Raw genomic sequence first — 16,074 nt, 5'->3', positions numbered from 1 at the left:
AGAGAACTTGACACATAACTTAATTAAAATGAATCAACCGCGTGTGTAGCCGTGATGGTCTCTTTTCGGCGGAGTCCGGGAAGAGAACACGGTCTCGTGTTATGCTTGAACATAAGTAGCTTCAGGATCACTTGTTGATCACTATTAGCTTCTCGACCGTGCTTTGCTTCTCTTCTCACTCTCATTTGCGTAAGTTAGCCACCATATATGCTTAGTGCTTTGCTGCAGCTCCACCTCACTACCATTTCCTACCCTTAAGCTTAAATAGTCTTGATCGTGAGGGCGTGAGATTGTTGTGTCCCCGTGACTCACAGATACTTCCAAACAGATGCAGGTGCCAATGATGCCAGTGCAGGGGTACCGAACTCAAGTGGGAGTTCGACGAGGATTCAGGCCGTTACTATGTTTCTTTTCCAGATGATCAGCAGAGGAGCCCAGTTGGGGCGATCGGGGATCTAGCATTTGGTGTTGTCTTCTTTATTTTGGTTCCGTAGTCGGACCTTGATTGTATTCTGGATGATGTATGACTATTTATGTATTGTGTGAAGTGGCGATTGTAAGCCGACTCTTTATCCCTTTCTTATTCCTTACATGGGATGTGTAAAGATTACCCCTCTTGCGACATGCCTACCATGGGGCTATGCCTCTAAGTCGTTCCCGACACGTGGGAGATATAGCCGCATTGTGGGTGTTACAAGTTGTAATCAGAGCCTTCCCCGACTTAGGAGCCCCCTGCTTGATCGAATCGCTGACGTTGTTGAGTCTAAAAGAAAATGTTTTGAGTATTAGGCTTATATATATCAGAGAGTAGGATTCTTTTTACACCTCAGTCCCTTCGTCGCTCTGGTGAGGCCTCCTGATGTAGAGTTTTGACTCTTCTCTCCTCAAATTTCACAATTTTTTTTAGGATCACGCGGGTTTCTTGGAATCATTCCGATGGTTTTGTGATGAGAACATTATTATTGGTGCCTCCTGACATTTAGGGGTTATGGCAGTGTCCCGGGGAGTTGAGCTCCGAGGTGTTGTCGTCACAATTTTATCCGTTGCAGTTCTGGAATACCTGAGTTCACCGACATCAAAAATCTCTTTTATGCAGTTGTTGGTGAGATAACCTCGACGCCACCCAGTACTGGGGCGGGAGTTCGGGAGTATTGGCATAACTCGTATAACGGATGCTCTTCGAAGGTTGAGGTAAATGATTTCCGAAGGTTTTTGGTTATGTGTTGAAGGATGGATACAGCTGGATGTAGGATTTGCTAGTTTTGGGTGAGATATTATGCTTCCCCTGTATCCCCAACACCTGATTGCATAACCAGAAAGTTTCGGGAATTTTATAGGTGGGAATTCAAGTAGCTCTAGTATTTCTTCCAGCAGATATTTGGTTTGCGATTGGGTAATCCTTACCACTTATTTGTTCATATCCGTACCTTGTTGCTTTATTCATCTACCTTTTATCTAAGTGGCTTTTCAATTTATGGAAGTCTGATGACTTACTTTGGAATTCATTCGTTCATCCTTGTTCGAATGTTTATTGTGAAGACTTTATGTTGCAATTTCGATCCATTGATTCAGCTTGAATATATGTCTTCCAAGATGCTAACGGATGTCAACCTCTTCAGGATGGCTCCTCCAACGCATCAGAATCCGAACCCTCCGCCACCACCTCCACCTCCAGAGGCATGTCAAGCTGTCATGGCAGCCACCAACGCCAACACTCGGATGCTTTTGCAACTCTTGCAAGAGCGCAACCAAGGGCAAGGCAACCAAGGAATCAAGGCCAAGGCAACAATCAACCTCAGTTTGCTACCCTCAATCATTTCCTCGCAAACCAGCCGAAGTCCTTCAGCAATTGTGTCGAGGCCACAGACGCCGACAACTGGCTCATGGATATCTGCAAACATTTTGAGTGTAGCAATGTCAGGCCTGAGGACTTTGTCAAGTTTGCTTCGTTCCAACTCAAAGACCAAGCTGCTGAGTGGTATCAACAATATAGAGATTCCAGAGGAGTTCGTGTGATTACATGGGATGATTTCCACCAAGACTTCAAAGCTCACCACATTCCACAAAGTGTTGCTAAGAGCAAGCGTGAGGAGTTACGCAATCTCAAGCAAGGAAGCATGTCAGTGTATCAATACAATATCCTGTTTCATAGGCTCGCTCGCTTCGCTAAACAAGACGTCCCTGATGAAAAGAGCATGATTTATCAATTCAGAGGTGGCCTCAGAGAAGATCTGCAATTAGCTCTCGTGCTTCTTGAGCCGACCAAGTATGATGAGTTCTACAACATGGCACTAAAGCAAGAAGCTGCTCAGATTAAGTGTGATGCTTCTAAGAAGAGATTCAGGGATGCAGTTCAATCTTCTTCTTTAACTCAATTCACAGCTAAGCAACAGAAGTTCTGGTTGCCTCCTCCTCCGTTTCGTCAGCCTTATCAGCAGAAGAGCAAAGGTGGCAAAGGATCTTCCCACCCCCCCAACCCAGGCTTTCAGAACAAAGCTCAGTCTCATGCTCCAAGGTCAAGTGCTCCTTATCACCGTCCGCTCTCAGAGGTTACTTGCAACAAGTGTCAGCAGAAAGGGCACTATGCAAACAAGTGCTTCAACCAAAGGCGCATTCCGCCTCCTCCTCTTGTGAGATCAGCCAGCAATGCAGTGGTCAAGCATAATTCCAAGGTTGCAAAGGTCAACATGATGAACGCAGCTCAGGCAGAGGATTCTTCAGAAGTGATCATGGGTAACCTTCATGTTAATGACTTTCCTACAAAAGTCTTATTTGATACTGGTGTATCGCATTCTTTTATTTCAAGACCTTTTGTGGCTATGCATGATTTGGTTACTCAAGTATTGCCAAGACCTTTGTCTATTGTTTCTCCGACTAGACAAATGACTTCTCGAGTATTCGTTCCGGATTCTGTTATCAAGATGGGCGACTGTTAGTTTCTGTCTTCTCGTATTGTCTTGGCGACTTGGATATTGATCTAATTCTCAGCATGGACTGGCTTTCTAAGCACAAGGCTCAGCTTGATTGTGCTGCCAGGCAGATTCAATTGACACAATCGTTTGAGGATGTGATCATCTATGCCGCTCGTGATGATACCATTCGACTGTTTTCTCTCAATGAGAAGGGCGAGTTGAATGCCATCTCTCAGATTCCAGTCGTGTGTGAATATCAAGACGTCTTTCCAGAAGAGCTTCCAGGAATGCCTCCTCACCGACCAGTTGAATTTGTTATCGATCTTGAGCCTGGCACGGAACCTGTTTGCAAGCGTCCTTACAAGCTTGGTCTAGAAGAGTTGAAGGAGCTGAAGAAACAACTAGATGAACAAGAGCGTATGGGTCTGATCAGACCGAGTTCATCTCCATGGGGTTGTGGTGTTCTTTTGTCAAGAAGAAGGATGGAATGGAACGACTCTGCGTCGACTACCGTCCATTGAACAAGAAGAAAATAAATAATAAGTACCCACTTCCCAACATCAATGAGCTTTTCGAGCAACTCAAAGGTGCCCAAGTATTCTCCAAGCTTGACCTCCATATGGGTTATCATCAGATTCGCATTGGTGAACAAGATATCCCCAAGACAGCATTCAGAACAAGCTATGGTTCTTATGAATATACTGTCATGTCTTTCGGCCTTGTCAATGCTCCTCCAACGTTCTCTCGCATGATGAACTTAATCTTCAACCCTTACACAAATGATTTCTTCCTGGTGTATCTCGATGATATTTTGGTCTTTTCCAAGAATAAGGAGGATCATGCCAAGCATTTGAGATTGGTACTCGACAAACTCAGAGTGCATCAATTCTATGCGAAGTTTTCCAAGTGTGAGTTCTTGCTTGATGAGGTTGTTTACCTTGGGCATATCATCTCCGCCAACGGCATCGCTATTAATCCTGAGAAGGTGTCTGCAATTGTGAATTGGGAACCTCCTCAGAATGTAAAGTAGCTCCACAGTTTCCTTGGGCTTGCAAGCTATTGTCGAAGATTCGTTGAGAATTTCTCTAAGATTGCAAATCCTCTTTCCAACCTCATCCAGAAGCATGTCAAGTACGTTTGGACACCTAAGTGTGACGTGGCTTTCAACACCCTCAAAGAGAAGTTAGTCACAGCGCCTGTTTTGACTCCTCCTGATGAATCCAAGCCATTCGAAGTTTTCTGCGATGCCTCCCTGCAAGGTCTTGGTGCTGTGTTAATGCAAGAGAAGAAAGTTGTGGCTTATACCTCTTGCCAGTAGAATCCCAACGAAAGGAACTACCCCACTCACGATCTTGAGTTGGTGGTAGTTGTTTATGCATTATTAACGTGGAGACATCTCTTGTTGGGAAGGAAAGTGGACATTTTCACAGATCATAAGAGTCTCAAGTACATCTTCACTCAACCCAACCTCAACCTCAGGTAGACTCGTTGGGTCGAAATGATTCAAGAGTACAATCCGAGTATTGACTATACTGCAGGCAAGGCCAATGTCATTGCAGATGCTTTGAGCAGGAAGGCTTACTGCAACAACTTAATTCTCAAGCCCTTCCAACCGGACCTTTGTGAAGCTTTCCGCAAAACTGAATCTCCAAGTTGTTCCTCAAGGCTTCCTTGCCAATCTCCAAGTCTCTCCTACTTTGGAAGATCAAATTCGTGAGGCACAACTTCTTGATGCCATGGTCAAGAAGGTGAAAAATGGGATAGCCAAGAGCCAACCCAAGTACAAGTGGTATCGCCTTGATGACAAAGACACTCTTTTCTTCGAGGATCGAATTGTGGATCCTAAAGGTGGTCTACGAAAAGTCATTATGAACAAGGCGCACAATTCCTTTCTATCCATTCATCCTGGAAGTACGAAGATGTACCATGACCTCAAGCAGTCGTATTGGTGGACTCGAATGAAGTGAGAAATTGTTCAGTTCATGAATGAATGTGATGTCTGCAGAAGGGTGAAAGCAGAACACCAACGGCCAGCTGGTCTCCTCCAACCTCTTATCATTCCAGAATGGAAGTTTGACCATATTGAGATGGACTTCATGACTGGATTTCCCAAGTCCAAACGTGGAAATGATGCTATCCTTGTTGTCATCGACAAGCTTACTAAAGTGGCTCATTTTCTTCCAATCAAAGAATCTATCACAACAGCTCAGTTGGCAGAGCTATACACCTCCAGGATTGTCTCCTTGCATGACATTCCGCAATTGATATCTTCAGATCGTGGAAGCATCTTCACTTCTAAGTTCTAGGACTCCTTTCAGAAGGCCATGGGCACAAACATTCGCTTCAGCACGACCTTCCATCCTCAAACTAGTGGCCAAGTCAAGCGAGTCAATCAAATCCTTGAAGATATGCTCAGGGCTTGTGCCATTTCCTTCGGTATGAAGTTGGAAGATTGTCTTCCATATGCTGAGTTCTCCTACAACAACAGTTTCCAAGCGAGTTCGGGCAAGGCCCCATACGAGATTCTCTATGGCAGAAAGTGCCTTACCCCTCTTAATTGTTCAGAGACTGGTGAACGCCAACTTCTTGGCAATGACTTAATCATAGAGGCTGAAGAAATGTGTAAAGTCATCCGCGAAAATCTCAAAGCCGCGCAATCGTGCCAGAAGAGTTACTATGATGGCAAGCACCGTGACTTGGCTTCCGAGATCGGAGACCATGTCTACCTCCGCGTCTCTCCAACGAAAGGCACTCGTCACTTCAGTATCAAAGGGAAGCTTGCTCCTAGATACGTGGGTCCTTTCAAGATCATTGGCAAAAGAGGCGACCTCGCCTATCAACTTGAGCTTCCGTCCAACTTCGCAAATGTGCAAGATGTGTTTCATGTGTCACAACTTTGCAAGTGCTTCAAGACTCTTGACCGCACCATCAACTTCGAAGAGATTGATCTCCAAGAAGACATATCTTATCGTGAGCATCCCGTTGCTATTGTTGAAGAAACTAAGCGCAAGACTCGCAACAAATCTATCAAATTCCTGAAAGTGAAGTGGTCTCACCATTCCGACCGAGAAGCCACCTGGGAAAGCGAGGACCACCTCCGTTCCGAATATCCGGAGTTCTTTCAGTCCTAGATCTCGGGACGAGATCCTTTCGTAGTGGTGGAGAGTTGTAACACCCCGGATGTAACTTGCATATTTGTAACTCCGACTCTGCCATTTTCGGCTTTAAGTTATGAGATTCCCTTCGTGGTTGGCTTTTGTCTTCGTTTTGCATTTTGTTCATGTCATGCATTTCATATCATGTCATCACGTGCATCTCATTTGCATACGTGTTCGTCTCATGCATCCGAGCATTTTCCCCGTTGTCTGTTTTGCAATCCGACTACGTCCCCCGGCATACCCCCTCTTCCTCTTTTCATGAGAGGGTGTCTAACGTTCTCGGAATGGACCGAGATTTGTCAAGTGGCCTTGGTACACCATCGGTAGACCGCCTGTCAAATTTCGTGCCATTTGGAGTCCGTTTGATGCTCCAACGGTTAACTGGGGAACTTCAGAGGCCTCATGTGTGTTGCAACCCAACACCCCTCCAAAACGGCCCAAAAACCCATCCAAACCTCTCCCATGTCCTCCCTCGTCAGATCACGATCGCGTGGGCGAAAACTACACTCCATTTGGACACTCCTACCTCCTCCTAGATATAAATAGGTGCACCCCTCCTCCAAATTCGGGTCCGAACCCTAAAAATCCTTCCCCCGCTGTCGCTAGACACGTTCGGGTCCGACCGGACAGATCGCGCCGCCTCCCCGCGCCAATCCGGGCACGCCAAGTGTCGCCACCGCCGGCCCCCACCGCGCGCCGCTGCTGGGCCCGTCGAGGCCCAGATCTGGCCCCCGCGGCCCGGTCGTCGCCGCCCCGCGACTGCGCTCCGCTGCCGCCTGCCTCGCTCGTTCGCGCAGCCGCCCGCCTTGCCCGGCCGCCGTCGCCCGCTCGCCACCGCGCCACGTCGCCGGCCGCCTGCTCCGCCGCCTCACCGCGCCTCGCCGTCCGCCGTCCCATGTCGCCCGGGAGAGCCGCGCCAGTCGTCGACCGGATCCGGCCTCCCCGGCCCCGATCCGGTTAGCCTGAGCTCCGGTCGCCTCCATCTCTCCTCTCCAGCAAGCCTCCGATGAAGATCCGGCGAACCTCTGTTCGCGCGCCTCGACGAACCCTAGATCTGGAGGTCCAAATTTTTCTCTAAGTCCTTTCTCTGTAACATTTTCAGGCCATGTTCATTACATCATAACTCCATGACCGTAGCTCCGTTTCGTGCGCATGTTATATCAAAATGTTCACTGGGACATGCTCTCCATTTCATTGCATTGTGGCATGCCATCTTGGTGCCCAAATCATTGATGGAAGTGTGCTATAAATTGTTAGGTGTTGTTACTTAGCAAATTATGATGTTTTGTCATTTTTGTCACATTTGTTGTGTGCATCATATGGGCATGAGCTCTACATGTGTTTTGAGCTGATATCTTTTGCACTTTTTCAATGCTTGTTTGAACCTGCTCTTGTGTGATTTAGCCATAGCTCAGTGTTCATGTTTTGTCAATCTTCTTGAGTAGATCACTTCCATGTGCTTTGTTGTTATGTTGGAGTTCAGTAGCTTAGTTTCTTGGTGCATTCTAGATGGCATCGTGCTGTTAATCGCAGAATTGTGCCATTCTTGTTTTGCTTGCCATTTGCAAACCGTGCATCCGATTCCGGTGATCTTTATATCGATTTCGTACGAAATCATCTCATCTTTCCAGAGGCACACTTGGTTTGCCAAGTTGATCCCTTGTTCATCCTTTTCCTTCCGGAGCACGCATATGCATTGCATATCACATCCCGCATGTCATGCCATGTTTTACATCATGTTGATTGTGCACTGCACCGTATTTGACCATTGGTCCTTTTCTTGTGTTCTTGCTTTGGGTAGAGCCGAGAGACGAGTACGTGATCGACGAACCCGTTGAGTACGCTAACGAGGATCAAGCTTTCGTCAACTCTGAGAACTTTGCAGGCAAGATGACCATACCCTCGAAATCACTTCTATCTTTGCTTGCTTGTTGTTCGTTCTTTTGCTATGCCATGATACCTACCACTTGCTATATCATGCCTCCCATATTGCCATGTCAAGCCTCTAACCCACCTTTCCTAACAAACCGTTGTTTGGCTATGTTACTGCTTTGTTCAACCCATCTTATAGCGTTGCTAGTTGCAGGTGAAGACGAAGTTTGTTCCATGTTGGAACATGGATTTTGTTGGGATATCATTATTATATCTTGTTTACTTTAATGCATATATATACTTGATAAAGGGTGGAAGGCTTGGCCTTATGCCTGGTGTTTTGTTCCACTCTTGCCGCCCTAGTTTCCATCATACCGGTGCTATGTTCCTCGATTTTGCGTTCCTTACACGATTGGGTGTTATGGGAACCCCTTGACATTTTGCTTTGAATAAAACTCCTCCAGCAAGGCCCAACCTTGGTTTTACATTTTCCACCTAAGCTTTTTCCCTTGGGTTCCGCGGACTCAAGGGTCATCTTTATTTTAAACCCCCGGCTAGTGCTCCTCTGAGTGTTGGTCCAAACTAGATCCCCTTGCAGCGCCACCTCGGGGAAACTTGAGGTTGGTTTTAGTTGTACGGATTGCTTATCCGGTGTGCCCTGAGAACAAGATATGTGCAGCTCCTATCGGGATTTGTCGTCACATTCGGGTGGCTTTGCTGGTCTTGTTTTACCATTGTCATAATGTCTTGTAACCGGGATTCCGAGTCTGATCGGGTCTTCCTGGGAGAAAGAATATCCTTCGTTGACCGTGAGAGCTTGTGATGGGCTAAGTTGGGACACCCCTGCAGGGATTGAACTTTCGAAAGCCATGCCCGCGGTTATGGACAGATGGGAATTTATTAATATCCAGTTGTAGAGAACTTGACACATAACTTAATTAAAATGAATCAACCGCGTGTGTAGCCGTGATGGTCTCTTTTTGGTGGAGTCCGGGAAGAGACCATGGTCTCGTGTTATGCTTGAACGTAAGTAGCTTCAGGATCACTTCTTGGTCACTATTAGCTTCTCGGCCGTGCTTTGCTTCTCTTCTCGCTCTCATTTGCGTAAGTTAGCCACCATATATGCTTAGTGCTTTGCTGCAGCTCCACCTCACTACCTTTTCCTACCCTTAAGCTTAAATAGTCTTGATCGCGAGGGCGTGAGATTGCTGAGTCCTCATGACTCACAGATACTTCCAAATAGATGTAGGTGCCGATGATGCCAGTGCAGGGGACGCTACCGAACTCAAGTGGGATTTCGACGAGGATTCGGGCCGTTACTATGTTTCTTTTCCAGATGATTAGTAGAGGAGCCCAGTTGGGGCGATCGGGGATCTAGCATTTGGGGTTGTCTTCTTTATTTTGGTTCCGTAGTCGGACCTTGATTGTATTTTGGATGATGTATGACTATTTATGTATTGTGTGAAGTGGCGATTGTAAGCCGACTCTTTATCCCTTTCTTATTCAGTACATGGGATGTGTAAAGATTACCCCTCTTGCGACATGCCTACCATGCAGCTATGCCTCTAAGTCGTGCCTCGACACGTGGGACATATAGCCGCATTGTGGGTGTTACATTGATGTAGAACTTGATGTAGTCTTGAGAACCCACTTGACCAAGGCCTTAGGAGCTTCTTCAAATGCATCAATCTCCTCTTGAAGCTTGTCCTTGCCTTTTAGCTTGTGGTCTTGTGGTGGAAGATCATCTTGAGATTGTGTTCCTTTGAAAGAAGTAGGATCATACTTCTCTTGTTGAGGAACAAACTTCGTCTTGGGGTATTGATCTTCTTCCCACTCAGCTCCATTGGCATTGAGGTTTCGTTCAAAACCAACACCTTGATTGTTCCGGTGTCTTCCTTGCTTGCGTACAATTTCCTCAAATTGCTTACTTCCGGCAAGGCTCTTGTAGACACCTTTCTCTATAATTCCCTTCAATAAGCTATTTTATTGCTCAAGTGTAACTTGGCTAAGAGAATCATTAGTGGAATCAAGAGAGCTACTAGAAGAAACAACATTGGATTTAGCATGATTGTTGTTACTACTAGATGAAGAATATTTCTTGTTCTTATTGCTAGATTTAACTTGTGGCATGTAAGTAGACAAGAGTAAACGCTTGGCAATGTAAGAAGAACTTTTCTTGTGAAGATCATCATTGATTACCTTTAAAAACTCATGTTCTTGCTCAAGGTTGAGCTTTTCAAAGCGTAGCTTATCATGAGTCTTTAAAAGTTCTCGATGATCTTCCAAGGTAGTTTCATGAGCTAACTTAAAAGTGTTTAGTTCTTTAGTCAGACGCTCAATCTCCTTCTTATCATCGTCATTCGTTTTATCTTGATTATCATGATTAATAGCAAGCTGATCATAGTTTTCATAACTAGAGTTGTCAACAAGTAAATCATCATCTCCTAGCAAATCATCTTCATCACTATTAAAATCAACATACTCGGGGTGTGTTACCTTTGGACCTTTAGCCATGAAGCATCTCCCAATTCCTTCATTTGGTGAGTCAAATATGTCGAAGGAATTGGGAGATGCTTCATGGCTAAAGGTACAAAGGTTTGCTTGTCATTTGATGATGTGGGAGCATCACAAGAGGCTTTGTAAGCACCACTTGACTTGTTGTGAAGCTCTTCCTTATCCTTGAGTGACATCTCATGAGCAAAAATTCTTCCGATAACTACCGTTGGCTTGAGATCTTTGTAATTGGGCATCATTTGGATCAATGTGCACACGGTATCACATTTTCCATCCAAGGCTCTTAGGATCTTCTTGATGATGAATCTATTGGTCATCTCTTCACTTCCTAAGCCGGCAATCTCATTTGTGATGAGAGCAAGCCTAGAGTACATTTCAGCGACGCCTTCACCATCCTTCATTTTGAACTTGTCAAGCTAACTTTGAAGCACGTCCAATTTGGATTCCTTGACAGATTCAGTACCCTCGTGCATATCAATCAAAGTATCCCAAATTTTGTTTGCATTCTCAAGACGGCTGATTTTGTTGAATTCTTCGGGGCATAATACGTTGAAGAGAATATCACAAGCTTGGGCATTGTATTGTAGCATCTTCAACTCTTCCGCGGTAGCTTCACAGTTTGGTTCTCTCCCATCAAAGAATTCACCTTGCAAGCCAATACACACAATAGCCCAAACGGCAGGGTTATGTCGAAGAATATGCATTTTCATCATATGCTTCCAACTAGCAAAATTTGTACCATCAAAGTAAGGACCTCTACGGTGGTAACTTCCCTCGCTAGACGCCATACTCTCCTAGGTTGTGAAACCATGGCTATGACTACCAAAAGCTATGGAAATCAAAGCAAATGGAGACCAAAGCTCTGATACCACTTGTAGGATCGAAAGTATGTCTAGAGGGGGGTGATTAGACTACTTCACAAAATAAAAATCTAGCCTTTTCCCAATTTTAGTTCTTGGCAGATTTTAGCAACATAACACAAGTCAAGCAATCAACCTACACATGCAATTCTAAGAGTATAGCAGCGGAAAGTAAAACAATTGCATATGAAGGTAAAGGGAGGAGTTTGGAGTGTGCAAACGCAATTGGAGACACGGAGATTTTTGGCGTGGTTCCGATAGGTGGTGCTATCGTACATCCACGTTGAAGGAGACTTCAACCCACGAAGGGTAACGGTTGCGCCAGTCCATGGAGGGCTCCACCCACGAAGGGTCCACGAAGAAGAAACCTTGTCTATCCCACCATGGCCGTCGCCCACGAAGGACTTGCCTCACTCGGGTAGATCTTCATGAAGTAGGCGATCTCCTTTCCCATACAAACTCCTTGGTTCAACTCCACAATCTTGACAGAGGCTCCCAAGTGACACCTAACCAATCTAGGAGACACCACTCTCCAAGAGGTAACAAATGGTGTGTTGATGATGAACTCCTTGCTCTTGTGTCAAATGATAGTCTCCCCAACACTCAACTCTCTCTCACAGGATTTGGATTTGGTAGAAAGATGATTTGAGTGGAAAGCAACTTGGGAAGGCTAGAGATCAAGATTTATGTGGTTGGAGTGGAATATCTTGACCTCAACACAAGTGAGGTGGTTCTCTCTCAGAAAATGTATGTTGGAAGTGTAGGCATGTTCTGATGGCTCTCTCCATAAATGAAGAGTGGGTGGAGGGGTATAAATAGCCTCCACACACAATCTAACCGTTACACATAAATCACCAAACTCTGTGGGACTGAATCATGAAACTTAGTCAGACCAATTTAGTTCAAAATGTGAATGTTAGGATTCTCGATGGGACCGACATGTCAACTCGGTGGGACCGATTTTGTTAGGGTTAGGGCATAACGTAATCTCGGTGAGACCGTTTACACAAACTCGATGGGACCGATTTTGGTAATGGACTAACAGAGAGTTGGTCAGGCAAACTCGGTGGGACCGATTCGCTCATCTCGGTTGGACCGAAACGTTACGGAAGGGAAACAGAGAGTTTGCATTGCAATCTTGGTGGGACCGATCGCTCATCTCGGTTTGACCAAAATGTTATGAAGGGAAACAAAGAGATTACAATCCCACCTCGGTGAGACCGAGATCCCTATCGGTGAGACTGAAAAGACTAGGGTTTCTAGAAGTGGCTATGTCAACTGAACTTGGTGGTGCCGTATAGAAAATTTTGGTGGGGCCGAGTTTGACTTTTGGTTTGAGACATATGTGGATGTGAGAAAGTAGTTGAGGGTTTTGGAGCATATCACTAAGCACTTTGAGCAAGTAAGCCACTAGGCAACACCTCACCCCCTCTTAATAGTATTGGCTTTTCCTATGGACTCAATGTGATCTTGGATCACTTAAAATGAAAAGATGTAGAGTCCTGAGCTTTGTGCTTGAGCCAATTCTTTCTCCTTAGAATTTTGAGGGATCCACTTTTCTCATCCATGCCATGCCAATCATTGAGCTTTCCTGAAATGTTTATATTTAAGTAGCATTAGCTCAATGAGTTATATGTTGTTAGGAATTACCAAAACCACCCAGGGATAGTTGTACTTTCAAGGGTGTCTCACGCACACACTCTATATATATCTCGCTCTCTATTTCTTAGTACTATGTACCACTCTTTTCACTAATCTTAGTTGGAAAACACTATTTCTCTCACATGCTTATATACACACGCACGGTCTCTACTAGCCCTCTATAGGCACATATATGTGCCTACGTGTCTCCCGCATGCACATTATCTTTAGGCCTCTCTCGCACACATTGCCCCCCCCCCCCGCACACACACACCTCTATCTTAGTAGTTGGCAGATATGATTCCATCAGATCATTCGGTAGGATAACCCTAACTGGTAGGCTGGATGGTAACACGAGGTAAAGTTTTACCCAAGTCTGGGCCCTTGCAGTTGAGGAAAAAGCCTACTCCTGGTACTGTATATTTGTGGTAGGGGTGTGTACAAAGTACACGTGAATACCAGGCATTGTGCGTGTGTGTATAATATTGACGAACTAGCCCCTAGGCTTATATAACATACTCGGGGCCTAGGGTTAAAAATCATATATAGTCGGCTTATCATCAGTGGGGATAGAGTCCTCCACCACTCTGGTAGCTTCGTCTTGTACGCCAAGTACTCCACATGGGTCTTCGTATAATGCGTCTCAGTCCAACCTATGTGGCGTAGGATGGAACCGACACATGAGTCCTCATATTGACCCACCACAACTAGAAATGATGTGCACACCCCACCCCACATGCAATCGGCCACTAAGAAAATAAGCATACACAATAGTACAATGTTATACATGAAAGTTAATTGCATGGTGCATCCAATAATATTTGTTCTGCATTGTGACTGTTTATATATTCTCCTAAAATATTAGTCACGAGAAAGAGAAACGAAGGGCATATCTCTCCTTGTCTCCACCGGACACTGAAACGTCTCCAACATATCTATAATTTATGAAGTATTCATGCAGTTTTATTATAATTCTTGGATGTTTTACAATCATTTTATAGCAACTTTATATCATTTTTTGGGAATAACCTATTGACCCAGTGCCCAGTCCCAGTTGTTGTTTTTTGCTTGTTTTTTACATCGTAGGAAATCAATATCAAATGGAGGCCAAAAACCGCGATACCTTTTGTGGATTTTTTATGTACCAGAAGACAACCAGTGAGCCAGCGCAGCACCTAGGGGTGCCCCGAGGGGCCCAGGCGCGCCCAGATGGGTTGTGCCCACCTCGGTGGCCTCCCTCTTTTCCCTATACATCACCAAATATGCCAAAAAAACTCGGGGTAACCCTAGATCAGAAGTTCTGCCGCCACGAGAAATCAATATAGACCCGGTTTCGGCACCCTGCCGGTGGGGGGAATCATCACCAGTGGCCATCTTCATCATCCTGGCGGCTGCCACGATGAGGAGGGAGTAGTCCACCCTCGGGGTTGAGGGTTTGTACTAGTAGTTATGTGTTTAATCTCTCTCTCTCTCTCGTGTTCTTGAGATGTCACGATCTTGATGTATCGCAGGCTTTGTTAATATAGTCGGATCATATGGTATTTTTCCCCTCTCTATCTTGTTGTGATGAATTGAGTTTTCCCTTTGAGACTTCATTGTTATCGGATTGAATACTTTTATAGATTTGAGAGCACTTAATATATGTCTTGCGTACGAATACTTGTGGTGACAATGGGGTATCTTATTGATTCACATGATATGTGTTTTGGCATTCAACTCACGGATTCCCGCAGTGACATTGGGGTAATCTATGCATAGGGGTTGATGCACGTTCTCGTCTTTTATTTCTCCGGTAGAATACTTGGGGCACTCTTTGAGGATCTTTGTGTTGGATTGAGTATTATGAATCTAAAATTATTTGGTGTTATTTTAGTACGAACTCTTGGATAGATCAATCGGAAAGAATAGCTTTGAGGTCGTTTCGTACCCTACAAACGATTTCCTCTTATGTTCTCTGCTAGATAGGAACTTCAGAGTGATTCTTGGTTGCACGTTGAGGGAGGGTTATATGATCCAATTATATTAGTATTGTTGAGAGATTGTACTAGTGAAAGTACAGACCCTAGGCCTCATGTTAAGCATTGCAATACCGATTTTGTGCCCGTTTACTATTTGCTACCTTGGTGTTTTTATTTATTCATATTATAAAAATATATTTCTACCATCCATATTTCACGTTTATCACCATCTCTTTGCCGAACAAGTGCACCTATACAATTTGCCATTGTATTGGGTGTGTTGGGGACACAAGAGATTTCTTGTATTTGATTGCAGGGTTGTTTGAGAGAGACCATCTTCATCCTACACCTCCCACGGATTGATAAACCTTAGGTCATCCACTTGAGGGAAAATTGCTACTGTCCTACAAAACTCTACCCTTGGAGTCTTAACACGTGTCTACAAGTGTAACATCCCACATTTTCAATTTTGATGTTATCCATAGATCATCATATGCATATCATATTTTATTTGCATTTTGTTTGTGATCCTAGAAATCTTAAGCAACTCAAGGACCCAAGGAGAGAGTTGGAGGTTTCGTTTATTTTCATATTTGATTTTTGCAAATTTGAAAAGAGGATCATTTTGATTTTAATAATTTTTCTCTCCGAAATATTTCCAATATTAAAATAAATGAGTGGAGATAATATGAATTCTCCAAATCAGAGGGGAATATTGGAGGAAAGATTTTAAAATCAAATAAATATTTTATTTGAATTAGAAAAAATATGCATTTTTCCAAATTGCATTCTTAGGCCAGAAAAATGTTCACCTCGTTCTAAATATTTTATTTAGACGGTGAAAATTATTTTTTGGCATTTTCAGAATTTTTTTATATTTTATTAGTATTTTTTACGGAGGAATTAAAAAAACGTTTCACCCGATTGGGCCAAAGCCCCAGCCGAGCCGGGCCGCCGCCGTCCTTCCCGAGCGGGAACCGCCCCGCCGCCGCCAGCCGTGTCCGGCTCGGGCACACCTCCTGAAGCTGGTGCCCCCTCGCCCAAGCCACCGTGCCGCTGCCTCAGCTCCTCTTTATAAGGCCTCGCCCCGGCCCCCTCTCCACCCCACATCGCCAGCCGCAGCCCGCGCCGCTGCCGCCCGCGCTCGCCGTCGCGTGCC

The sequence above is a fragment of the Triticum urartu genome, chromosome 3 (assembly GCF_003073215.2).
Source record: "Triticum urartu cultivar G1812 chromosome 3, Tu2.1, whole genome shotgun sequence".
In the NCBI taxonomy this organism is placed as follows: domain Eukaryota; kingdom Viridiplantae; phylum Streptophyta; class Magnoliopsida; order Poales; family Poaceae; genus Triticum; species Triticum urartu.
Note: the sequence above shows the minus strand (reverse complement) of the source record.